This window comes from Mauremys reevesii, unplaced genomic scaffold (genome assembly GCF_016161935.1).
Source record: "Mauremys reevesii isolate NIE-2019 unplaced genomic scaffold, ASM1616193v1 Contig65, whole genome shotgun sequence".
NCBI lineage: Eukaryota > Metazoa > Chordata > Testudines > Geoemydidae > Mauremys > Mauremys reevesii.
In genome coordinates, this window is record NW_024100879.1 from 323,182 (window position 1) to 329,107 (window position 5,926).

Sequence of the window (5,926 nt, forward strand, 5' to 3'; positions counted from 1 at the left end):
GTGGTGAAGCCATGACAAACACTGTGCAGGCATCAAGGAGCTCGGAAATTAGCACATCATCACCCGAACACTGGCTCAGCTTGACTTAGATCTTGGGCAATAGTAGACCCTTAAAAGGAGGCCACAGCTTTACACCCATGGTCACTGTGGTGTTAATTGGCTGCATTTTACAAGAGCAGGATCATAGGTTGACTCTGAGTGTGTTTACACGGGGCAAGGTTTGCACAACACAAGCCTTGTGCACACACTTCCCCTCAGAGCAGCTGCGGGTGGAGGCCCGACCATTCCCCCTCCAGCAGAGGGGAGACACAGCATCTGCCCCTCACTGCGCATGGGGGTGATTTCCTGGCGCACAAACAGCCCATGCTGTATTCTGCGTGGGGGAAGGCCCAAGCCCCGTGCATGGGGTGGTGGTTCCCGTCACCTCCTTTCCAATTTCAATCCTCCCCTCACGTTAGTGACCTGATGGTATGGCCAGGTGGAGGCGGGGTGGGATGGCAGAACAGCTAGGGCACTAATGTGTCTTTGCGGTGCTGTCCTTCGTTGCTTCATTGTGTGTGACCGCTGCATGCTGGCATGTGCTCCTGCGGCCGGTCTGCCCCGAGAGGTCAGGGCAGCAGGAACCCTCTGTCCCGCAGCTCAGAAAATGGCAAGGCAGAGCTGCTGGAGAGTAGATTGAGTGGTTGGGGCTCTGGATTCTACTCCTCGCTAGGGGAGTATGGTTAGAGAAGAAGGGGAGGGGGCAGGACACCTGGTTCTCTTCCTGTCATGGGCTTGCTATGTGACATTAGCCAAGATGCTCAGAACCAAAATAGCAAAAGCAGCCTTTAATTCTGAATGCCTCTGATTTTGGGGGTGCCCAGTGTGAGCTATGAAGGCCTGAGTTTCACAGGGACTCAGCATCCACAGAGCCCATTATTGGCGCGACCTGGGACACAGCGATCCTACCGGGGAACCTGAGAAACAGCCAACCCTGGGAAACGGAAACTGCCCTGGGAAGCTTGGTATCTGGTTATTGGTTTGCTAATAAAGCCAACTTCCAGGAAGAGAGTGAAATTGGCCTTGTGTAATGTGTTTGGAACAGGCTGGGGCAATAGACAATAGATTATTTAGGTTAATTTTTCTGTCTACCCAGTGGGACGCACTGCTCAGTTTCTTTCCCGGACTCAGAGCTTGCAAGCTTGTCCTCCCAACCGGGGCAGGAGAGGGGAAAACAGCCGTCACCACCTCCTACCTGTAAGTGGCTGCCCCACGCCGTGGTAAGTAGTGGGTGGGGGTGTGGACAGGCAGCCCAGATGTGCCTACCTTTAAGATGCAAATACAGGCACAGTTCAGTATTTGCTGGTTCATTTGTTTTCCTCAGAATGCCGGGGGCATCTGGCATTAAACGCCATGAGGCCATTCCACTTTCTGAGGGACGCACAATTTGGTCAGTGGTTGGGGCTTGCGGCAAAACTCATGTGCCAAAATCTCTTGAGGCCTGGACTAGGAAAGCCCAGGCCCACTGAAGCTCATCCTCATGGAGACGTCCCTCAGTGGCACTTCACACCTGGGCTGGCAACTTCTGCTGCTGCCCTGTGGCCACAGGCAGCTTCCTACAGACCTCCTCCCCCCCGCCCCTGAAGGGAAGGAACCTGTCCCCTAGAGGACGTGGGAAGAGGAGAGCTAACACTGCCTCTGCCAAGACCACGTCCAAGTGGAAACGTTCCCCAACTTACTGGCGGTAACGTCAAAGCCGCAGACCCTAAGCAGGCAGGTGCTAAGGAGAGTGGGCAGAAAACCTCCTCCCTGGCACCCCAGCATCCACAGTTCCTTGCTCACCTCTCCTCGGTAGGGACACTGTTTCAGCACTTTCACTTCCATTCACTCCACCAGCTACAGCCGCTCTTCCTTCCTCTCGTGAGGAGGATGAAGATGAGGAAGGGGAGGCTTTTTTCTCCCAGCACTCTTCACTGATGCAAGGCAGTGTTTGGTCTGCACATCAGGAGCGTCCCACACCTCCTCTAGGGTCTGAATTTCAAGGGTGGTCTGGTCACCTCCCCACCTATTCCCTTCCCACCTCAGCGGTCATTCTGGCACCCACAGGCAGCTTATACACAGTTCTGCTCTAACACCAGAACTGGCACCATGGAGGTACACAGGTGCACAGGTACACAGGTACACATCTCCACCAAAATGCACAGTGCCACCAGACGCCCCTGCCAAACAGAATTCTGAGGAGGCAGAAGAAATCTTAGATCAGGAGGCAGCTCCTGCTACCTGTAACTCCTCGCCAGAGAAGAATGTTATGCCCCCTCTACCCACTGCTGGGGAAGATCTCAGGAACTTCCAGGATCTCTTCAAACAAATTGCTGACATGCTCCAGATCACCTGGGAGGAAGTCTCTCTCTTGGACAAACCCCACATGTCCACCTGCTCCGAGATTGTCCTTCCGATTAACTCAGCACTCACGGAACCTGCCAAGAACATATGGCTGACTCGAGCTACCATTCTGCCCACATCTAAAGCGGCAGACAAAAAATGCTACATCCCTCCAAAAGGGATGGAATTTCTATTCACACACCCTCAGCCAAATTCACTGGTAGTTGATGCAGTTAACAAAAAGGGCAAACAACACGTATCCAGAACCAGCTCTTCTGATAAGGAATGGAAAAGACTAGACTTACTTGGCATAAGGCCTGCTCATCAGCAACACTTCACTGCTGCATCGCCAGTTATGAAGCCCCCATGGCGAAGTACGACTACATAAACTATTCCAAATTTTCTGATGTTTTCGACTGAATACCAGAGGACAAAAGAGAACAGTTTACATCGCTCATCTCTGAGGGTCACCTCTTGGCTAGGACAGCCCTTCAGACATCTTTGGACTCTGCTGACACAGCGGCAAGGACCATCACTACCGCCATAGTAATGCGCCAGGCCTCCTGGCTTCACCTCTCAGGATTCCCCAAGGAAGTCCAAGCCACGGTAGAGGACCTTCCATTCGAGAGTCTAAAACTGTTCGCCGACAAGACTAATGCGTCACTCCACTTGTTGAAAGACTTGAGACCCACTCTCAGATCTCTTGGCATTTATACACCTACAGCAAAATGCAAATAAGGCAAGTATTATACATCAGAGTGACCCAGACAAATCCCATACACAAAGCAACTGAGACAATATGCTAAGCAGCGACATAGACAGACGCTGACCAGACGCGGCCCAAACTCCCATTCCACCATGTCTCAACGATCAACATCCAAACAGCAGATTTGAAGGTTTGGTCGAGGGCTTGTCAAATCTCCCCCAACTATTGCTGCCAACAATAGATCCCACCAACCATCTCTTCACCAACCGCCTGATGCTGTTCTATCCAATCTGGCAAACTATCAGTTCTGACAGATGGGTTCTGGAAATCATCAGGACTGGCTACACTATCCAGTTTCTCTCCATCCCATCTACCCCCCATCCCTCTTCAGGGACCCCTCTCAGGAGCCCTTCCTGAGACAGGAAGTGGAACATGTCCTACAACTGGGAGCGGTAGAGCCAGTATGTCAGAGAGGGAAGGGTTTCTATTCCCATTATTTTCTAACGCAGAAGAAACCTGGAGGATGGAGACCCATCCTTGATCTCAGGAAACTGAACATATTTGTCAGAACTCAACGATTCAGGAGGGTTATGTTAGCTACAATCATTCCAGCACTGGAACAGGGGGATTGGTTTGCAGCCCTCGACCTGTAAAACACATATTTTCACTTTACCATATTACCACAAAATATGTGACAATTTGCCCAGTTTAAAGAAAAAGTCAGGACACCCGCAGGAGGGCTTAAATACAGGCCTGTCCCTTTAAAAATGGGATGTCTGGTCACCCTATGTATGGGGAAACAGGCCTTTAAGGGCTGAACTTGCCAGAGTCTGGGCAGGATAGTGTCATGCCAGGAGCCAGACTCAATTTAATCATGGTTTTCTACATAACACTGTATTCTTGTTGGTTGTTATAACCTTAATACATATTCTTCACAACTCAGAGATAGATGTAGGTTTCATTTTTAGAAGGTACACACTATACATTTTTTAAGTGATTTATTTTGAAAACTTTTCAGATTAGTTTTACAGCTATATCAGAAAATGAATGACTGTTTGGTTATTTCATTTACCAAAGGTAATTGAAGCAGATGTTAATGAAGTCATTGGGAGGTGATCTATCTCCAATTCGACAGGTTAATCATTAATAGTTGGAGGATTTTCTTGCTGTGCTGTATTAGGAGAACATCACCAGACAGACATTTAAATTGTTTTATTTAACTAAAACAACAACAACATTACGTATTCTGGATTTTTTTCTTCAACAACAAACATATAATATTTTAACAAAACAGCATATGAATTTTTGAATTTAGTTAAACATTCACATTTTTTAAAATCAGGTTTGTTTTGTTAAAATTGTTTAACTAAAATAGTTAAATGAAATATTATAAAAAAAATTAAATCAACTATGTCAGCCAGGTCAACATGAGAAAATTAAAATATTGGCTTCTGCAGCTAACTCAGTTGTCTTCACCTTCATTTTCCTGTTTCTTCATAATCTGGAAAAGAAAAACAAGCTTTCCTTCTTTCTCAGGTCCCAAACAATTTCTCAATTTTGAATGAATTAATCCAAAGGAAGAAAATATACCTATTTCTGTTAAAAGTGAGAGTATCACCTCAACAGTCTCTGAATCCAAGTGCTTAAGTGACTCCCACCAGTTCACTGGTATGACTTTCTTTAAAACATCCACAAACATATTTCTTGAATGGTTCTTATTCCCAAACTGGGTCTCTGTTACAGCCTGCTGCCATTATACATATTCCCTTCTAGTACGAGAATGGTATGGTAGATCTCAAATCAGTGAAGGCTACACTCAAAGTCCTCAAGACTTCCGGAATATGCTGCTCAAACAGTTTCACTTTTGTTTCTACTGCCTGTCCCAGACTTCTCCTTGTCCAGATCTATTCTGCCGCCAAGAATCTTCTATTCCAGGGGTAGGCAACCTATGGCATGGGTGCGAAGGCAGCATGCAAGATGATTTTCAGCGGCACTCACACTGCCCGGGTCCTGGCCACCAGTCTGGGGGGCTCTGCATTTTAATTTAATTTTAAATGAAAATTCTTAAACATTTAAAAAACCTTATTTACCTTACATAAAACAATAGTTTAGTTATATATTATAGACTTCTAGAAAGAGACTTTCTAAAAACGTTAAAATGTATTACTGGCATGTAGAACCTTAAATCAGAGTGAATAAATGAAGACTCGGCACAGCACTTCTGAAAGGTTGCCAACCCCTGTTCTATTCACTGAACTTTTTGAAACTTTGCATTTTTAGAGAGACGTTAGGGATTGACTCTGTGTACACAAATTTGCAGAGGGACAATAGGGTTGAGGCCTGTTATTTCTCACTTTTATATATTTATGTATTTATTTAAAAACATCTTTACTGTTAACAAGCATATTATCTCTGGAGACACAAATCCACAGTTTGAGACCTGCAAAACTAAGCATCTCTGATGGTATCTTCTAGACTGAAGAGTGACATCGCCGCTCCTCTCCCTGCACATTCCTCAAAACCCCACTTTTTTGACAAAAAGTTGGGATGGCCAGGACAGGGCTGAAAAAAGGGACTGTCCCGGCCAAAACCGGTTGTGTGGTCACCCTAGGCACACAGTGGTACAGAAGACTCTCTCCCAAATATCCATCCATGCGTATCTAGCCACCCATTCATGCTTGTCCATCCTAATCTAATTTAAGGTGTTTCTCATGCAGCCATGATCCTAGTAGCTGGTTACTTATACAGCTCTATTGCAGACTATGTAAAGATTGGTAAAAAGTCACACAGCAGGCCAGGGTAAGAAATCAGCCTTTTATTTATTTATATATATATATGGAAAAAAATAAGAAAAGAGAG